The following is a 20,773-nucleotide window of genomic DNA, read 5'->3' on the forward strand; positions in this document are numbered from 1 at the left end:
TTGAGTGTAACTTATTATGTTATTATGTCATCGCCGTATTTTCACTGGACAACAATAATCGGCCCAAAAGCAGAGGATATACGTATTTATGTTCACAGAATATGAATTCTTCTACAAGGAGCAAGGGCTCTTCCATTAAGTTGTAAGAAAACTCAGAAAGTGGACCAAAGCCTGCCCTTGTTGGCATCGGTCTACCTTGACCTGCTTGTCTTGGACCCCAGTTTGTTAGGCCTGTGTTCTTATGCTTCTTAGTTTTGCTGTCCCTTGCCACCTTGGGAAGTGTGTGTATTTTGTGACAGTGAGAAGATTATATCTTGAGCCCTCGTACATTCTGCTAATCGAGGTCAGCTTAATCCTGCCGTCCTCTCGATAGAAGATCTTTATGGACGGTTCGTCATAATTAGTGTTTTACGAAGTTTTGGTAAGAAATTGGAGAATTAGTGTATAAATTGCAAAGTGAAACATTCTCCCCTCGATAAGCAGAACGTACGAGGGCTCAAGATATATATATATAAATCTAGGATTGCATGGCAAAAGCTGCATTTAGCAAGAAGAAGAATCTTTTTAGCAGCAAATTGGACTTAAATTTGAGAAAGAAACTAGTGGAATGCTACGTTTGGAGCATAGCTCTGTATGGGGCTGAAACGTGGACACTTACGGCAGTAGATCAAAAACACCTGGAAAGCTTCGAAATGTGGTGTTGGAGAAGGATGGAGATCAGTTGGGCCGATTATATGAGAAATGAAGAAGTGTTATTTAGAGTCAGTGAGCAGAGGAATATCCTACACGAAATAAGAAAACCGAAGGCTAATTGGGTTGGTCATGTTTTACGCAGAAACTGCCTTCTAAAAGAAGTTATTGAAGGAAAGATAGGGGGGGGCGGATAAAAGTGACAAGAAGACGAGGAAGAAGACTTAAGAAGATGCTGAATGACCTTGGGGACAGAAGAGGATATTTTCATTTGAAGGAGAAAGCTCTAGATCGCATCAAGTGGAGGAACTGTTTTGGAAGAGACTGTGGACCTGTCGTCTTGACAGATTACTGATGAATGAATGATTATATATACATACTATATCGACATATCAGACTGCTGGTCCTGTTTATGGGCTTGAAAGACGAGTATAGTGTTCTCAATATTATTACATCTGAGATATTTACTATTTTCTCCCGTCTTTAAGGAAAATGTGGAATAATTCATAAAGTGGACCATATCATATTATACCTAGTGGACAGACGAACAGATTGACTGATACTTCTTTATATATGTAACCAACTCCACGGAACAGAGTGTTTCTCCAGAAGCTGATAGTCGCTTAGGTAGCCAGTAAATCCCGAACCCGAAAGTTCATTACCGTGGACACAAGAGCCCCCTCACTGGACTGTATCCTGAGCCAGCTGAATGAAAGTCGACACCCTCACAACTTTAGGATCCATTGTAATAGTGTCCTCCGTCTGCACCTGATTTCCTGGAGTGAGCTCTAAGTCAAGGAGGATTAGATGGACAGACCATGTAGCACGAATGGGGGAGACGAGGAATGCATATAGGACATTTATTGGTGGGAGAGCCAGATGGAAAGGGACCACTACGAAGACCAAGACGTAGGTGGGTGAACAATATCGAAATTGATCTTAGGGAGATAGGATGGGATGGTATGGATTGGATTGATCTGGCTCAGGATAGGGACCAGTGGAGGAATCTTGTGAACACGGAAATGAACCTTCGGGTTCCATAAAATGCTGTAAAGTTTTTTAATAGCTGCAGAATTGGCGGCTTCTCAAGAAGAGCTTAGCTCCATGAGTGAGTGAGTGAGGATCTCTTTCCTTCAGGTACTCCGACAGAAATTTTGTATGCGTTTCTATCTCCGCGCGCGTTTATACGTAGCTCATACGGTTTCGTTTTGTCACCATTTCCTGTTATAAGCGTCTCAATGCTGTATGTGAGGGACTTCGCGTTCCAGAAGACTGGCTGTTCATGTGCCTCTTACTTCCTCTGTCTGAGGTCCGAATTCTCTCCTCGGCACCTGATCTGAGGCGCCGAGGCCTCCCTCCCCTGTTTATGTACATGCACACGAATGTGAACTGCTTCCTCATTATCTCTGAGGCAGTGACGTGGACTTAGCGTACAGATGTAATGACTGCCCTCCAATAAACACGTGCGCATAGATTAAGGTACTGCCGTAATTGATGTGGACTGCGTCGCGTGACTCTTTGTCATGGCTGTACAGAATTTTTACACTGACTTAACATTAGCAGTATAAGGGGTGTGAGAAGAAGCTGGTTTAGAAGATGGGTGGATGCTATTGTATTAAAGGAGATTTTGGGTATAGATTCACCTCTCACTCTTCTTTACGCAAAAGTGTATAAACTAGAGGAGAAAAGAAAAACAAAGAGAGAGAGAGAGAAGGATGGAAAAGAATGTAAAGTTTTTTAAAACTCCCCACAGCCCAGAAGTCATTATTGCAACCCCCCCCCTCTCTATATATACTGTTACCATTCACGGCAAAAGATCCAGGTGATACGTGTAACAATGACTTTAGTATCTGATTTATCCCGAACCTATTTCAATGAACAATGCATATTATTTTTTTTTGTTTTTCTTTGCCATTATTTTATTTTTTTCCTCAGTTACAATACATTTACAAGGTCTTAGCGGATCCGATTAATGTTAAGTTCAGTATGTTAACTGTATTCATTGTGGTCCGTCACACTAGTTAATTATTATAAAATTATTTGACAACACCGTCCATTGTAACTCAGTATATATTTATAGTACCTTTACATGTTTCGGTCACTTGTGACCATCTTCAGAAGGCAATAACAACATGCTAAGGAAACACTATTATATAGATCGTAGTACATATGCTTACACTTTCATATAAAAATTATTAAAGTTAAAAGATGTTTGAGTTAATAATATATTATTAAAACTTTCAATATTTAAAATTTTGAACCGCTGAGGTTTGTGTCTTCATGCCTCTTCTGTCAAAATGGGAGATTGGGGTGCTATTTGCTGTCATCTTAAGTCAGGACAGCGTTATTTCCCTCTTTTTTGTATGATTCGTTAAGAATCTGTGTTGTTGTCACGTTGTTTCTCCTTTCGTTGTATAGAACATACACTAAGTCACACTGGACGGTGTTGCCAAATCATTTATAATAACTTCAGTGTGTAACATACATTTAATTTATAAGACACTTAACGAAACAGGTATGAGCATTATAATCTGTTTAAAATTGAAACATGTACACACAGTGGTTTCGAATGTTCCTTCTCTACCCACCATTTTCGTGAAACTGGGAACAAGAGATGAGGTGTCAGCTCGTGTCACTAGTTGTGTCTGTGTGTGTGTGGGGGGGGGGAGACTCGTCCAGATTACGCATTGTGACTTAGGCACTTATCACGAGCGGCCTCCGTAGTCTAGAGGTAACGTGCCCACCTCATGACTCGTGGTACGCGGGTTCAAATACCCGGCGGAGGTCGTCGAATTTTTAAGGGCGGAAAAATTCAGGGAACAAGTCCTCCGGGAGGGACTTTAAGCTGTGTGTCCCGTGTCGTAACTTTACGGCACGTAAAAGAACCTTATATCCCCAAAGGGGATCACTGAGCCAAATTCCAGGACGTTTCCCGCCCAACAATAGTCTCTAAGGCCTCTGATAGATGGGGGAAGCATTATAGACACCGCTAAGCAAGTGGCCGAACTCGCTTGCTCGGCGGGACTGATGGTACGCACCATTTATCGGTAGGGTATAGAGACTGGTAGAATATCATAGAGGGAAGCACAATAGATCAAACTGGTTGCGGTGCATGGGGAAACCCACCCTCTCTAAATAACTATCTAACTAAATAACTAGGCACTTATCACAACAATACTGTACTAAGAATCAGTTTTATTCTTTAGCTAATATGTTGATAGTAATTTATGTTCACTTACATTGAGAGAAACACCATCATTATTATGTCCGTCATATTGGCGACCATAGCCACAGAAAAGGGTTGATGTTATTTGGAGCTTACACGTCATAGCGAAGTTATGTGTACTTACATGTTTTTCAGTATTAGTTATTTTCGACTACAAATCGAATTCGATTAATTAATCCAAAGCGATTACGGTGATCGTTGACAGAATCCGGTGTGTGGCTAGTTACATGGCGATTCACATGGCACATGCGCGTAGATGTAGTGTGGCATTTGGTAACAAGTGTTAAATAAATTGGTCAGCTCGAGTGTCCCTGGCTTCTGTCGGTCGTTTTCGGAACGTTCACTTCCGCGCGCTTCTCTCTCTTCCTTGCTCTGTTAATTCTTTTTCACTTCCGTTACATTTTATTCTTCTCTCTCTTCTTCTCCGTTTTATTTATGTCTGTTTTATACTATTTGGTTTATTATAATTTCTTTCGTTCGTTCTTTCTTTTTGTCTTTCTTATTATGTGTTTTATTTGACGGCCTTTGTGGTGGTCTAGTGGTCAGAATTCCTGGCTACAGGTCCTGAGGTGTCCCGGGTTTGAGTCTCTGCGCTTCCAGATTTTCTAAGAAGTAGTGGGTCTGGAACGGGATCCACTCAGCCTCGTGAGAATAACTGAGGAGCTATTTCAAAGAAATGGCGGCTCCAGTCTAGAAAACCGAAATTAACGGCCGTGGGGATTCATTGCGCTGGCCACGCGACGCCCTCTATCCGCTAAAGTTGGCACTAACTTCGCCGACAAGCGGCGGCCTCTCGCTCGGTCGGTATAGTTCGCTTGCGGACTAAAGCCATGGAGTTTGCTTTTTTGTTTTATTGTATGTTTTGTTTGCTTCTTTGTTATCTTTTTATTTCTGTCCGTCTTTATTGGTCCCATTTTCTTGTTTTTTTTGTTGGTTTTCTTTCGACCCTTTTCATTCATTTTCCGCCCTTTTCGTTTATTTTTTCTTTCTTTTCCATCAAGTCTTCCTTATTTATATTCCATCTTTCCTATCTCATTTTCTCCCCTCAATTCGTTCGGTCTTGCAGTTCTAGTTGAGAAGCTGATGTTACAGAGCACAAACAGTACGTACGGCGGCCAAGGTTCTTGTTGCCGAACTTCAGAATTCGGATTGCAGAACCGAACACACCGGTATAAACCTAAAATTAAGAAATGGTGTCGTCCTTCTTACTATTAATTCTAGTATTTATTCTATCTACACAACTCAGATAAACATAAAAAATTTAAACGGACATACGTCGTTTTTGCTCTGACATAGTTATATATCCCACAGTATGGTGTATGGCGTAAGACGACCTGTCGACCACGGAATTAAAAATCAAAATATATTGCCAAACGGCATTGTAATATAGTGTAGCCTTAATAGCTACGGGGATGGAGCCAGGTGGAGCTACGTGGGGGTGAAGGAGCAAGGGGGTGAAAGCGAGTAAATATCCCTCTGCTGTTATTCCCGACATGGAGATGAGAAGGTATTGTTTTTCTGCGTAATAATGAAACTGTTGGGCCTTCTATCAACAGGGATTGTGGCTGTATTGAGGGTTGCTGTTTCAGCTACAGAAAGAAGTGGAGAGGATGGGTTATCGTTATCAAAGTAATAAGCAGTAAGCCGTGGTAGCGTTTCGCTTGCCTGTTCATGTGCTGGCTGCAATGCCAGTGTTTCCCAAGCCGTCTCATTACACCTTACAGCCACAAGGTGTATATTCCGTTCTGGGTCCGACTGTACGTTAACTAGAACCTCAGATTCCCTGAAGCCTCTGACGACAACGCCACCAACCAGGAAAACCCCTTTGATAACTAATTAGTACTCCCCCTTACCCTCTCCCTATCCTATCGTGATGCTTTGCACAACATCTCTACCCCTCTTGCTTTTCAGATAGCCTAGCTATTCCCTTTCGATCTGTAAACCACTTTTACCCTTTCCTTGTCTTTCTCTTCCAGTTTCAAACCTCATACCATCCAAATCTAGTTCCAAACGAACGAATCCTTCCGATATCGAAAACGAAGTTCAAATTAACATCCTCTTCCTTCCTATGTCTCTAGTTCCACTGATTATCAACAGAGAGCAGCAGAGCCAATGCTTCATCTCTCATGCTTTTCCACACACCACCGTCGCCCAACCAACCTACACCCTTCTCTTTATTCTCCTTTTCTCCGCAACACTGCGCCACTGTCAACCATAAAGCCTTTGTCATCGTAATTATTATTAGTACAGTCAAAGAGAAGAGGAAATAGATTATTAATGACACTGCTTAACAGAGATCATGAAAGATGTTTTGAGAGAATCGATATGGAGGAGGGAGAGGAGTTAGAGGAGTTGTCAGGCCCTGAGTCTGAATGGGGTGAGGGGGGGGAGGAGGATCAGTATGTCCAGCTAAGAAAGGAGCACACAGGAAAGCAAGGCTCTCTGTAGTTGCAATAAATAATGGAAAAACTGAAGAAATAGACGCAATATTTTGTTTCGAAAATCTCAAAGAGAAGAAATCATTTGAAAGGCCTAAGCGAGAAAAGAGGCAAAGTTGTCATTGTGCTTAATTAAGTACCAAGCCATGAAGTTGTTTGAGGGAGAGGAGTTATAACTCCACATATTCTTAACCTCGGCACTCGATGGGAGTGATTACTCTGGCTTCACGTTCCAACCACTTTACTCCTGGGGAAAGAGCTCGGGGTACCCAATGAATAGAAGACTGGGTAAGCCACATTGCCAAACTTGTACTTGTACTTGTGTCAGAGAAGACAGGGATTTGGGAAATTATTACCAGAGAAGCTGTGAACAGGATTGAGCAGATCCAGTGGCAACGGGCTTTTTTGAGCAGGGTGATGAACCGTTAGGCTACCTAAAGAAGGTAACGTTGTCTTTGTGCTTACTTGATTAAGCACTATGACCTGAAGACGTGTGGGGAGTGGATGTATAGATCCACATTTTCTTGATTTCGGCGCTAGATGGAGGTGAGTGATGAGCTTCGCACCTTGGCCGCTTTACCCCCGGGGAAATCGTCCCCAGTACCCATTGCATAGGAGGTTGGATGGGTCCAAGAACCGGTCTGGACGCTGTGGAGAACAGAAAAATCTTGGCCTCATAAGGAAAGCTAATTTCTTCACCAGCTGAAAAACTCTCAGAGGCCTGAGGTAGATGCTTATGTAGGTGAGGCCTAATCGGAGATTACGCCTGGGGATCGTCTCAGACTGTGGCTATTACAAAGGTGAAAGAATTTTGTCACAATATAGCGCCGGGCAGGTATCATTGTCATGTGATAATTACAGCTTTCTTTAGAATAAACAGTGTTTAACTCATCTGTTAAATTACTGCTTTCTTTCTGGGCACGTTCTGAATAACAAGCAGATTATTCGGCCCACGTACATCTCTTTGTTCATTCTACATGGTCAGTTACTCATTGGTCAGCCAAGTCACTCTTGGTTGACAAGTCGGAGCTGTGGAAGTTGTTTGAGGTTTTCTTAGGGTCCGAAGGTTTGCTGGCGTTTCTTCTGCTGCACTTGACTTCTCATATTTCATATTTCTTCTAAAATTGAAATCAGGAATATAATTCCTTTGCGTTTCTGCTTGATCGAACTCATCCAGTTACGGGGCAAGCTTGGTTCAGAGCCTTTCTTGAAAATTTTCTATTCGTGCTGTTGGTCAAGAAATGTCTACTCATACTGAACCCCAAGGTTCATTACCGTGTTGGTGCACCATCGACCCATTTCGTGAATCAGTTCAATCTAGTCTACATTGCCACAACACATTCCATTTAGATACATTTTAATATTCTCCTCCCATCTGTGCCTAGATCTCCCAAGTGGCCTCTTTCGTTGATGTTTTCCTGTTAAACTTTTGCCTTCAACATTCCCCTCACCCTGCTCATGCACGTTACAAAATGTAAGGAACCTTAGCTGAGGACCGCCTCTGTGGCCTAGTGCTCAGAGTTCCTGGCTACAGATCCAGAGGTTTCGGGTTCGATTCCCAGCGCTATATTTTCTGAGAAGCAGTGGGTCTGGAACGGGCTCCACTCAGCCTCGTGAGTATAACTGAGGAGCTGTTTCAAGGAAATAGCGGCTTCTGTCTAGAAAACCGAGATTAACTGCCGTGGGGATCCGTTGCGCTGACCACGCGACACACTCTATCCGCTAAAGTTGGCACTAACCGCCGACAAGCGGCGGTCGCTCGGTCAGTATAGTTCCCTTGCGGACTAAAGCCACGGTGTTTAAGGAACCTCAGCTTTGATTCACGTATCCAAGAAAACATCAGTTGTATCGAAATCCGGTATAGCGATATTGAAAGAATTTCTTTCTTTATCCATGACTATAGACCGCCTTCATTAACGACAACAGGGAACAAGCCATGCCTTTGAATCTGCGTGCTTTTCTTTCGTCATATTTTAACCACACATTCATTTCACTATTGTTTTCTTGAACAGTAGCATGAAATTCTTCTCTTTTCAACATGGTTTCCCCTTTCTTCCTTTCTTTTATTACCCTTACCGTGTGTCAGTGCCCTTGGAAATTCTTTCCAATTTCCTCAGTTGTGTGCTGCAAGGTAGATGCTACCTCTCTGATCTGTGCTTTAATTTTTATCAGGGCGAGATCGAGAGCTGAACCTCCCCCCACCACTTCTTGTTCTCATTTATTCCCTTTCATGTTTGCTGCCTCTTCTTTTCCTCGCCTGAATGAGTCACTTCTGGATTAATGAAATTAACGGATAGAAATGCTTGAGTTGGAATACCAAACCGACCTGTCCTTGCAGTGGAAGGGCGCAGACAGCAAGGACGGTGCTGTCAATGGGACGAGTAGTGATGAATAAAGGAATGCAGTGTAACGGCACGGTATTGAGTAGATCTGTTCAGCAGGCACTTTCCTGATTATTACCTTCAGCTGGAGAACTCTGAAGAACTGTTTTGTGGTACGGGAGACCCAGCCTGTAACATTTCGTCACTTGCCACTTCCAGGCACAGTGCTGTAGAGTACGAGTATCTAAGGTTTTCATGATCCAGACACTAAGTCATGTGACATGCAGTATTCATTTTCAGTTATTTTCTGTCTCTCTCTATATCCATTCATCCATCTGTCCAACCATGTACCTGTCTATCTATCAATCTATGTGTGTATGTATCCTCGTGACTTTCCAAGTCCCCAGTTTCCTGTCCACAAACGCTTCGCCTAGTCCGAGGCCCTCCATAAAATTTCATAACATGGACTTCGTTAACATGATTTGGTTGTTATCTGTCCGCGGGTTTCCTACGTACGCGGATGCCGCAACCTGAGGACGCGCTATGCTGCAGTGACGTTGGTTGACGATCTTGAAGATGACCTCATTGTTCAGAACAGCAAACAACCACTGGAGTGACTAGAGTGCGGGTTGTAATGTTGGTATGTTGAGTTAAATAAGACATGTAGAACTATCGGCTGCACCTAGTGTCAGACACAACCCTGTAATCATGTTCTCAGCGTGTACCGCATGTTGCATAAATATTTCCGCGATTCCTTTCTGTGTCTGCCGTGTACAAGAGGCTTCCCGTCGTGCTGGCACAATATTGATAAAGGATTGCTCGATGAGGCTAGAAGCGACCTGTGCCGTATTTGGAAAGGAACTCACGGCGTCAGACCCTCGCTGCAGAAGTGTGAAGAAAGTGTTCCTGACTTTGCTTCCTTGTGCAAGGAAGAACAGGCTTGTGATATCATTATGTCCGCGTGCCTGTCTCCTCTTTTATTGCCTGAGCAATTTGACAGACTTTCATAAAACTCGCAATAAACGCCACTATTTAGCCGCACTATGGCCCTGGTGTCGACTCAGTTTCTAACAGTAATAAGTACCAGGAATCTTCCTGGGGGAGGGGGGTAAAAGCGGCCAGCGTGTAAGGCTGGCAACCTTACCGCCATCTCTGAGCCGATTTCCTAAAGAAAATGTGGGAGCTTGACGTCTCACAGCCCTATAGGCCTTCACGGCTTGTTACAGGGATAACTTTACCTCTTTACCTTTATGAAGACCACCGCTGTTCTTTCTTTGCTGTCATCGGTAATATCACCATACCGACCGTGCCAGCTTCTGGAGTAGAATCACTGCTTAATGTAACTGAAATGTTGTGTATTAATAGATATCCAAAAGGTATGCAGCTTTTGTTGAGTTAATTTTTTTTTGAGGAATTTGAAACAATAATGGCGACGAATCGTCTGTAGGCAGGATTAGCAATGGTGCACATGTCAGTCTAATGGTAACCAGTCTCCTGCAGACGGGAGTGCCAGTTGATACACTTGTAAATGTAATGATAACCTGCAGACGGGAGTAGCAGTGGTACATCTGGCAGTATAATGGCAACTGATCGCCTGCAGATAGGAGTAGCAGTGTTACATCTGGCAGTATAATGGCAACTGATCGCCTGTAGATAGGAGTAGCAGTGCCACATCTGTCGGTATAATGGCAACTGATCGGCTGTAGATAGGAGTAGCAGTGGTACGTCTATCAGTATAATGACAACTGATCGCCTGTAGATAGGACTAGCAGTGGTACATTGTCAGTATAACGACAACTGATCGCCTGTAGATAGGACTAGCAGTGGTACATTGTCAGTATAACGACAACTGATCGCCTGTAGATAGGACTAGCAGTGGTACATTGTCAGTATAACGACAACTGATCGCCTGTAGATAGGACTAGCAGTGGTACATTGTCAGTATAACGACAACTGATCGCCTGTAGATAGGACTAGCAGTGGTACATTGTCAGTATAACGACAACTGATCGCCTGTAGATAGGACTAGCAGTGGTACATTGTCAGTATAACGACAACTGATCGCCTGTAGATAGGACTAGCAGTGGTACATTGTCAGTATAACGACAACTGATCGCCTGTAGATAGGACTAGCAGTGGTACATTGTCAGTATAACGACAACTGATCGCCTGTAGATAGGACTAGCAGTGGTACATTGTCAGTATAACGACAACTGATCGCCTGTAGATAGGACTAGCAGTGGTACATTGTCAGTATAACGACAACTGATCGCCTGTAGATAGGACTAGCAGTGGTACATTGTCAGTATAACGACAACTGATCGCCTGTAGATAGGACTAGCAGTGGTACATTGTCAGTATAACGACAACTGATCGCCTGTAGATAGGACTAGCAGTGGTACATTGTCAGTATAACGACAACTGATCGCCTGTAGATAGGACTAGCAGTGGTACATTGTCAGTATAACGACAACTGATCGCCTGTAGATAGGACTAGCAGTGGTACATTGTCAGTATAACGACAACTGATCGCCTGTAGATAGGACTAGCAGTGGTACATTGTCAGTATAACGACAACTGATCGCCTGTAGATAGGACTAGCAGTGGTACATTGTCAGTATAACGACAACTGATCGCCTGTAGATAGGACTAGCAGTGGTACATTGTCAGTATAACGACAACTGATCGCCTGTAGACAGGAGTAGGGCCACCTCCTTAAAGTCTTGACCCGCTCTCATCATATAGGCTCATCCTGTCACGAGCCTTCAGAACAGCGTAAGAGTAAAATAATAAGCTTTAATGATTGCTGAAGAAGAATATTGTCGCTAATTTTATTTAATGGAGTCATGTGTTTTCACTTGGCTGCCTGCAGGCGCCTCTGAAAGCGAGTAGATCTGTACTTACTGCACTGGCACACTGAGACGATGCTAAGCAGCGGAATTTATAAGCGAAGGGAACGTGAGAAAGACGGAAAGAGCGGTGAGAGGAAGGGATAGAAGAAACTTTTTGAGTTGAAGGTTGAATGATATTCTGATGCTTTTCAGACTGCAATTACTACCATATTCAATATCTATAAGCGCCATGAAATAAAAAAGACTTCTTTAAAATCAGAGTGTAGCTTGTTTAATCAATATACAAACATACTCCAGATAACTAATTAGTGTAGTAGCAACTTTTTTCGGGTAGGGGAGAAGATGGAAGAAGAGGAATATGAGAAGAAACTGCAATGACGAGGTCTCTCTCAGCTTCCCTTCTTTATAGGACCTACATATTACATAAATCGGCCATATTTATAGATACACTCTATGAATGTTTTTAAGTTGTGTTTTCAGGATGTGAGCTACATGGAATTCGTTTTAAAACATGTTGTATTGAAAGTCATTCATCACATAATAACATAGAGTCAATCAATCAATTTCGTACTTTGATCGACAAGTGAAGTGGGGGGAAATGGGTAATATTTAACATTATATGTTCTGTGTACAAAAAAAAACTTTACAATATTTATCTTCTTTACTTTTCAGCTATCGTTTTCGCTTGGAACAATTTGAGGGATTGAGAAATATCGATTGATTCCACGTCGATACAGGAGCAGAGTGCAGCACAAAGGGAGCGGTGACTTACCGTAACTTTATCAGAAGGTATTGCCTTCACAGTAGAGTCCAAATGCATCATGTATATACTTCATAAAGGGCGAAGGGTTTCTTTACCTCTGTTGGTGAGAGCTGTCCTCTACTTGAATTCCTGCGCTTCTCTTGTGCGGCTATGATAAACATAGAAATCCACGGTTAATTATCCCGCTTCAATTGATTTCTGAAGCGTTCTGCTACAGAAGAGTACGTTAACTACTTAAACGCTCTCACTTTGTTGTGTTATTCGTCCGCTGATTCATAGATTAGAAATGTTTATATACACTGCAGAGAAGGGCGTCATTTTTCTTATAAAATAACCAGGACAGCTGTTTTACAGTTGGCTGATTTAATTGGCAAATAGTTTTGGGGATCTGTCATAACATGGATATCTGCGTGCGTCTTCATAGCTGATTTTCATTTCATTCAGCACAACAGTGCCCCGAATTTTATAATTCCCAGCATTTAGCTTACTCGAAACCCCGCCGAAAAATCACGCAGGAGGAAATAGGTGTGTCCTGAATAGTGATGTCTTCTGGGATATAACGCAAATAAGCAATAAGTAGTAAAGTGATCATGAAACTGAAAATCAGAGGCCAGTACCCAAGGGGCCTGTAGAGCCAGTGAAAAAAAAAACAATAAGCAGGGACTGTGCTTTCTGCCTGCTTGTTTCGTGAACGACTTCATAGTCTTCGTCGGCAAAACATTTTCGTGATTGTCAGTGACTCTTTGAGACGCTGTGGAGATAAAGGCAGAGTCACATATTGCTCCACTGTCTGTATTCTTCGATGCTGCAATCGGGTTAATGTTTTAATATATCATGAATCCTCATGACCAGTCGGGTTGATATCTAAGATGCTAATATGAATCGAACTTTTTTTTTTCACTGGCTCTACAGCCTTCTTGGGCTCTTGCCTCTGATTTTTCAGTTTCGTGATCATTTTACAGAGAGTAGGACTCTTTTGAAGAGTCATCAGTTCGTCGCAAGGCCTCTATCTAAACGCAGGACAACACAAACACATACCAAACATCCATGCCCTGAGTGGGATTCGAACCCATGGTCCCGGCTTCCGAGCGAGCGAAGACAGTTCATACCTCAGACCTCTCGGCTACCGTGACCGGCGAATCGAACCTTACATTTAATATTTAAGATACATAATCTACATAAAATTTTGGTTTGGGATTTCAGAACCATGTAGTATATAATTAATATATTTGCAGTTACTTTATATATTTACTTTCCATAAACAAAGTTGTATGGAATATAATATCCTAAAATTATTATTATCAGTAATAAACATGCATACGTTGCATCTGAAATACCTCCAATCTCTCTCTCTCTCAAGCACACGCACAAATGAATAAGGGCTCAGTGCTGTATCAGTCCGTCCCGTGGAATCTGTTGTTTGATGAATTCCAGAAACGTGACTCTAGGGAACACATCCCAGACAGTGAACCTAAAATACGATAAAGAAACATGGAAAATGTTAAAATTACATAATCAGATGTTGTTACAGTGGCCATGTCTAGAGAGATGAGTTGAACAGGTTACGTACAGGGTGTGGCGGAAGAAGTTGGAAAGCCTCACATAAGAACACTTGATGTAATCAGGTGGGGTGTTCGTCATGAAACTGTGAATTGGAATGAACTGACTAAAGATGTTTGGGGGGGGATCTAGTGACGAACTGCTCTGCATAATGTGACGGGTTGGTTCTATAATAACAGGGAGTTTCTTGGTCAGGTAAATAAGTTCTCAAGTAACACCCTGTACCATATGCAAGTAAATTTACTGCAGATTTTTTTAATATATATTTCCTGAATAGAACATTTGAAGTGATGTAATTTATAGGTCAGCAGAAAACAAATATTAATTCGCTTGCGCACCGTTCACAGTATATGTTTACCATTGTCGTCAGGGAATAGGCTGTTTAGATTTTTACTGTCTTCTCATTGTGGCTGAGGCTTGTCACCTTTCCTCTTGTGCTGCACTCTTGTGGTGATATGTTTGTATCATGGTGATGGCTGGAACAGGAACAGAAGGTGCCTATGCTATTGTTGTTCATACACATACTTCTATCTCTGTTACATTTTTCTGCTTTCAGAATTTTGCAGGTGTACTATGTATGTCTAGTATATAAAGCCTTCAGTACCTCGCGGTGAGAGAAGTTGGCTTCGGGTGGAAGGAATATTATTTGCTCAGAAAAAATAATGGATGAAAATGTGGACGAAGCCTTCGCAGATGTGTTGCAGAGGTTACGGAATTTCGGTAGTAAACGTAGGCAAACGTCCAGTCAGTAGCTTATCTTAAAGCTATCAGAATAAGACATTTTTGCTAAGTACAACTCAGAATATAAAAGGGTTAATAAATAATAGTTAGACTACGATTATGAGGTTTTAAATCATGAAGCGTGCAGTCGCATATGTGACGAACAGACAATGTTAGTGCAATGTAGCAGTTTTAGCATAGTAAAACACCTGAAGTTGGCAATTTGTGGGATTGGGTAGGTCGCGGATTCAGGTACCGATGAGGTCATTGGATTTTTTCAATTTGCCTAATCCTTCCGGCCGTACTATGGCCCTGGGGTCGACTCAGCCTCTAACAGAAATGAGTACCAGGAATAAAGGGCGGGCGGCGCATGGGTCTGACAGCCTTACCGCCATCTGTGAGCCGATTGTCTAGAGAAAATGTGGGAGCCTCAACATCTCACAACTCAATCGGACTCCACGGCCTGTTACAGGGATAGCTTTACTTTACTTTTTACGAGATTGAACGGATCTCATAGTTTCGTTTGTTAGTAAATTTGTGTGATTGTGCTTGGAGGCTCGATCCACAGTATGATCTGGTTCATGCTTGCAGTTCAGTCATCGATCATGTTTGTGAGTTCCATCTTTACCCCATATCAGTAAATCGACTGCGTTTGAAAGTTCTCTTTTACTAGAACATTAATAATCAGTCGGTTCGAAGGTTTGTTCTTATTTGCATGACAGTACTCATTTGTGTTTGAAAATTCGTTCTTAGTCACGTGCCAATAATCGATTCATTTGAAAGTTCATTGTCAGTGACGTGTCAATAATCTGCTATGTTTGAATGTGTGTCCTTGCATTATTATCTCGTCTTACGAGTAAATAGACAGATGCAATTTCAGAAAAGCTTCTCACACAGCGGCTGATGACATCATGTACAGCAATAGACATTAAAATTTCCAGTAATGAAATAAGATACGTAATTATACGGAGCCTGGACATTTAACGAGCCGTAATTCAGTGACACTGTTCATGTAGTTGTTGTCTGTTATGACATGGCTTCCCATAAATAGGTCGATCAGTTCATTAAATAAAATATTTTTTTACGAAATAGAAACTAGAGTGTCTGACAGCATTGTAGACAAGATCCGTTGCCCGGGTGGTCACTTTCAGTATAATTAACGTATATTAAGGGCTCACGGATGTAAGTGTTCCCATTTGTGGGTTTTGACCATAGAACGCCATGGCAGTACAGAAGGCCTGCAAGTAATATAGTTATTTCTAGCGAGTTTAGATACGTTTACTCTACATTCAAAATAAAAATGAAAACCTTTACATGAAGAAAGCAGTCTTCTGGGCTTTGGNTGGAACATTTCAATTAAGTATACATACTACAATTGCGTACGAAATAATTTAGACATGCCCGTGTTCCGAATTTCTGGGGTTTTAACACAGCACCACTTCTATATCTGAGGGATATCTTTACCTCAGAATTCATTGACCCTTTCTGACCGTTCGATCGGTCACAGCATTGAGCGCTCTGAAAGGCAGACGTGAAAAGAAAAAAGAGTGGCAACGTTGAGCAAATTATTTGTCGCCAAAACAAAATGTGAGACAAAACGAAAATATCTAATTGTAATGCAGTAAGTTTTCCAGTTTTAGTTTACTTGTCTGTTAAATCTGTGCCCATGCCATATAGTCTTGATACTAAAATAGCGTCGTTAAATAATCCATCAAGAGGAAAAGTGATTGACCGCTAATTCTGCGCCTGCGCACAGCTTCTGTTACACTGAGCAAAAATTGTTATTCATGTGCATGTTCATTAGGTGTAGGGCAATGTTTTCGGAACGCAGAGTACAAGAACTTTACGCAGATCCACTCGCTCAACCGCTGCCAAAGTTTACTTGCACTGGCTGGCTGGTAAACTGTGATGGCCTTGGCCAGCACAGTGACTCTTGGTTTCGAGTCCGACGGGACTCATGGCCCTATTTTACTGTCTGACGGCTCTCGGAACCCTCTGTATCCCTGATTTGAACTGATTTCTTTCATCGAATCAAAATACATATGCTCATGCTGTTACAATTTGCGGGCCGGAGTGCCCTGCAGACCACCGATTTGGAAACCCTGTCCAAATGAAACTAAGAAACAAGTACAGAGTTGAAGAAAGCAGTCTTCTGGGATTTGGTACCGTGTATATGTGGTGTTAACCGACGTTTCGGAGGAACGTATCGCCTCCATCTTCAGGGTAGAAGAAAAAGTATAAGAAATCTGCAAGCGACAAGACCGTGAGAACGGTAATACGTTCCTCCGAAACGTCGGTTAACACCACATATACACGGTGCCAAATCCCAGAAGACTGCTTTCTTCATAGTCACCGCCGTGAAAGCCTCAAATCTTACATATACAGAGTTATTTGCAAACCTAAAGCATACACGAAAGTAACAGTTTGATAGATATTACTTATTGTGCAAAAGTTACAGTAAAAACATTTTATCACGCTGTTCCTATGTAATAATGATTTTTTGACATAAATAACAATTTATGATTCCTGTTCTTCGTATTAATTTATCTCCTTTAGGTCTAGGTAATCCTCCTCTCCCTTATTTAGCCTGATTCGTTAATGTTCACTCTGTTCAGCGCGAGATTCACTCCGACAACAATACGAGCAAGGAAAGAGAGGGCAACAAAACATTTCAGCATCTGATACAAAAGTTCACAATAAATGTATCTGTCTGTCTCTGCTCTTGATAATTACTGCAATCTGTAGAGCAACCGCAGAGTCGTTTCCTTTCTTTTTGTTATTATCTGGTCAATTAGTGAAACGCGGAACTCATCTCGCTAGAGAGTGAATGTTGTCGAACTGCGGAACCTAATTCATGGAGATTTAATCCACTAAGGAAGAGTACTCCATTTTGAGAATGTCCGTGATTACTTATAAATTATTATCGGAGAAATGATAGAACACTATTGACCTAATTAGACCTCAGACCATCCACTGTGAGACTTCCGAATTTGACATTTTATCGTATAACCACAGCAGTGCATGCATAAATATATTGTAATTGTTATAGTTAAGCTGCTTCCTTTATTTATAAGGATATTGATTATTTATTTATTTATACAGATAATGATACTGTCATGTAATTGGTGTGATTATAGACGGGGTTTGGATTAATAATCGATTTTATTAAATCCTTAAATGTCGTACCTACAAGTAACTCTATCGCTATTGCTAATTCACATATTCTACAATTCACTACAGCACGCACTGAGTATTCTCAGTCTACAGTGTCTTCACCGGTTGTCGCTTGGTAACTTCATTCAACTCTCCGGTCCCCCGATCTCTCTAATTAACTCGGCGTTGCCATGCAACGATTTACAACAGTGGAGGCTCCTCCGCCTCCATCAGGGACGACCGTCAGCGACGACCTCCAACGGGTCCGTCTCATAACTGGTACCTGGTCGACTCCTCCAGACTCTCGACTGACTGGCTTGTACCTTTGGTCCTCGTGATACAGCCTCAGGACGGACCCAACAGAAAACGCCGCTTCCCACAATTCCTCTGTTGTTGAATGACATAGTTATCTACTTGGATCCACAGAGAATACCGTTCTCAGCAGCACTTCCATTTGTTACATTGCGTGGCTTGACGTATTCCACTGTTGCATCTCTGTTTGTTATGCCATAACCTAGTAATAGACGCGTGTTTCATTCCCCATGTCACTGTGTCATCATGGCCTTCAGTATGTTCGCTCTAATAATGCTGGTCAAATTGACAGATCTCGTGATATTACTATGCCGCCACGTCTATACACATTTTTAGTTAGCTTAAGTAATCGAAAACATGGCTGCAGGCGGTAAAGTAGTTGGTTGAGGCACTATGCTGCAAGCCGGAAGGTCGCGAGTTCGATTTCCGATGAGGCCAACCGGTGCGATAACCCTGGTTTCGAATCAGCCTCTAAAAGAAAGGAGTACCAGCAATTATCTTGGGGGGGGGGTAAAGTGCGGCCGGTGAGGCTGACAACCTCACCGCCATCTGTGAGCCGACTGTCTAGAGAAAATGTGGCAGCCTCGACGTCTCACAGCCCATGGGCCTCCACGGCCGGTTACACGAATAGCCTTACTTTTTTACCAGTGTCTGGGGACGAATGGTTGAAAAGACGGACTTTGGCGATTATACTCGTAAAGATTCTCGATAGCATCTTAAGTAGAGTAGATGTCATATGTCTAAGTTTTTCCCAGAGCATATTTTATATTTACTTGCAATTTTAAATTCGGTTTCTTGTTCGTTAATTCTGTGACAGCGACTAAGATGCGTGGAATGGCATATGTCAGGCAGGATCGTCAGGGATGTTGGGGAGGGCGGGAGGAGCTGTACTATCACTGCAACTTCCTGGAAGAAGTCGGGATTAATGTTTTGATAAACACCCTTACATATAGGCACGCTGCGAAAGAACGTCCTTGTGGAAGGGGGGGGGGGTCTGTGAATTGTAGTAGATCGAGTAGAGGAAGAGAAACAAATGAGGACAACTGATATAGCAAGAAGGGTAAGACTTTTTTCTTCTTTTCGGAAATTTGAGAGTACTGAAACTCGTCTTACCCAGAGACAACGTGGCATGCTACATAGTTTAGACGTGTTTGAGATACAGGCCCATCTGAAGTTCCGGCTACCCATTCCAACTTTACTATTATTCTAATTCTCCAGAATTCTAAACCTCAGAGAAGGAGTAACAGGAGGAGAAAATTACATAATAAGATGTTTTGCAGTGTTTTCTTGCCAAGATATTGTAGCGTGTAGAGCCGTTGCTATGCAACGACCGCGAGGTGGGTGGATATACCAGGACTGTTTCTGGGCAGCAGCTCGGTAAACACGTTCCCGTTGCTAGTCAGCAGATTTTTAATAATACAACAGTTGGACAACAACAATGGAAGAGCTGTGTTTCCTACCTGGTCCGTGCCGAGATGTTATAAGCAAGGGACAAGGTTACAGCTTAATCAGTTATGTACAGGAGTCTGTGAAGAGAGCCCGGATGCAGAGGAATAGCCATTGTTGGAGCCGTTACTAGGAGACGTCTAGTAACAGACTGAGAACACTAGTGTGTGTGCTTTAGCCAACTGTAAAGTGTGGAAATTGCGATAGTGTTATTTGTAGTTATGGCCTGTAAGTGGTCAATAAATCCATTCACCAATTCAGTCTCCGTCTGTAGTCTCCCATACACGTGACAGTATTATAAACCCAAGGAGGATGACATTAGTAGGGTATGTAGTATGCGGGTAAGATTAGATAATCTGTAGAAGCTACAAAATTTTAGTTTGTAAACTTAAAAAGAAAAGATGACGTTGGAGACCTGCTAGACGTCGACAGGAGCAGGGCCGTTTAGAAGGCGCACCAGAGCTCCTCCTGTGGTGGCATAGTTCAGAACCCCCCTCACCATTTTTTGTTTATATTAAAGCGAAAATTAATTCGTTGCGATCTTTTGTTTAAACCGTGGCTATTAATTTGTAGTAGTGTATACGTGTTATGCAGCAATGTAAATCAGACCATTTTGAGAATTATGGCACCAGTGACAGTTTTCGTCGCAGCGTCTAAAAATTTAATGCCATTAATTACGACGAAGTTTTGAAAGAGTTGATTCGTTCTTAACTAAGAGGGAATGTGCAGAATTTTGTGTCTCCTGGGGCGGAATTTAGGCTTCCTCAGACCCTGGATAGGAGGATAATATTAAAATTAATCTCGTGAATGTGCGAAATAGATCAAGCCGACCAGGGCTAGGGTTCAGTGTGTCTGGGTCATTTGAACGCTGTGTCGAGCCTTCGGGTCACATAAAAGACGAATTTTTTTAAAGCCTGAGAGACTGTCCGCTTCTCAAGGGGGTCTGCACTTCATGCAGTGTATTCTTCGTGAGTACAAGCAGTAAATATTCCTTCGGCCTAGTAGCCTCTGTGTTTCTGAAGGTGCAGGTCGTTATGCTACAAGGTGGAAGGTTACGGGTTCCAGTTCTGATGAGTTCACTGGATTTTTCAATTGACCTATCCCTTCCAGCTGCACTATCGCCGTGAGTTCGACTCAATTTCTAACAGAAATTAGTACCAGGAGTCTTCATGGGGGATCAAATGGCGGCCGGTGCGTAAGGCTGACAACCTCACCGCCATGTGTGAACCAATTTTCTAGAAAATGTGGGAGTCTCGGCGTCTCAATCTTGTGGACCTCCACGGCCTGTTACA

At 42.3% G+C, this 20,773-nt stretch overlaps 1 protein-coding gene across 5 annotated transcripts in view; it reads left to right on the top strand.

The window, feature by feature from the left end:
- LOC111868734 (homeobox protein cut) overlaps nt 1-20,773 on the top strand; it is a 394,707-nt gene that overhangs the window by 120,884 nt on the left and 253,050 nt on the right. The window contains exon 2 of one of the 5 annotated variants that reach the window (XM_023859665.2): nt 12,200-12,316. The exons of the other annotated variants lie outside the window; for them this stretch is intronic. The gene's annotated coding sequence lies outside the window, so the exon portion shown is untranslated. The remainder of the gene's footprint in view (nt 1-12,199; nt 12,317-20,773) is intronic. 5 annotated transcript variants of the gene reach the window in all.

The sequence above is a fragment of the Cryptotermes secundus genome, unplaced genomic scaffold (genome assembly GCF_002891405.2).
Source record: "Cryptotermes secundus unplaced genomic scaffold, Csec_1.0 scaffold13, whole genome shotgun sequence".
Taxonomy (NCBI): Eukaryota; Metazoa; Arthropoda; class Insecta; order Blattodea; family Kalotermitidae; genus Cryptotermes; species Cryptotermes secundus.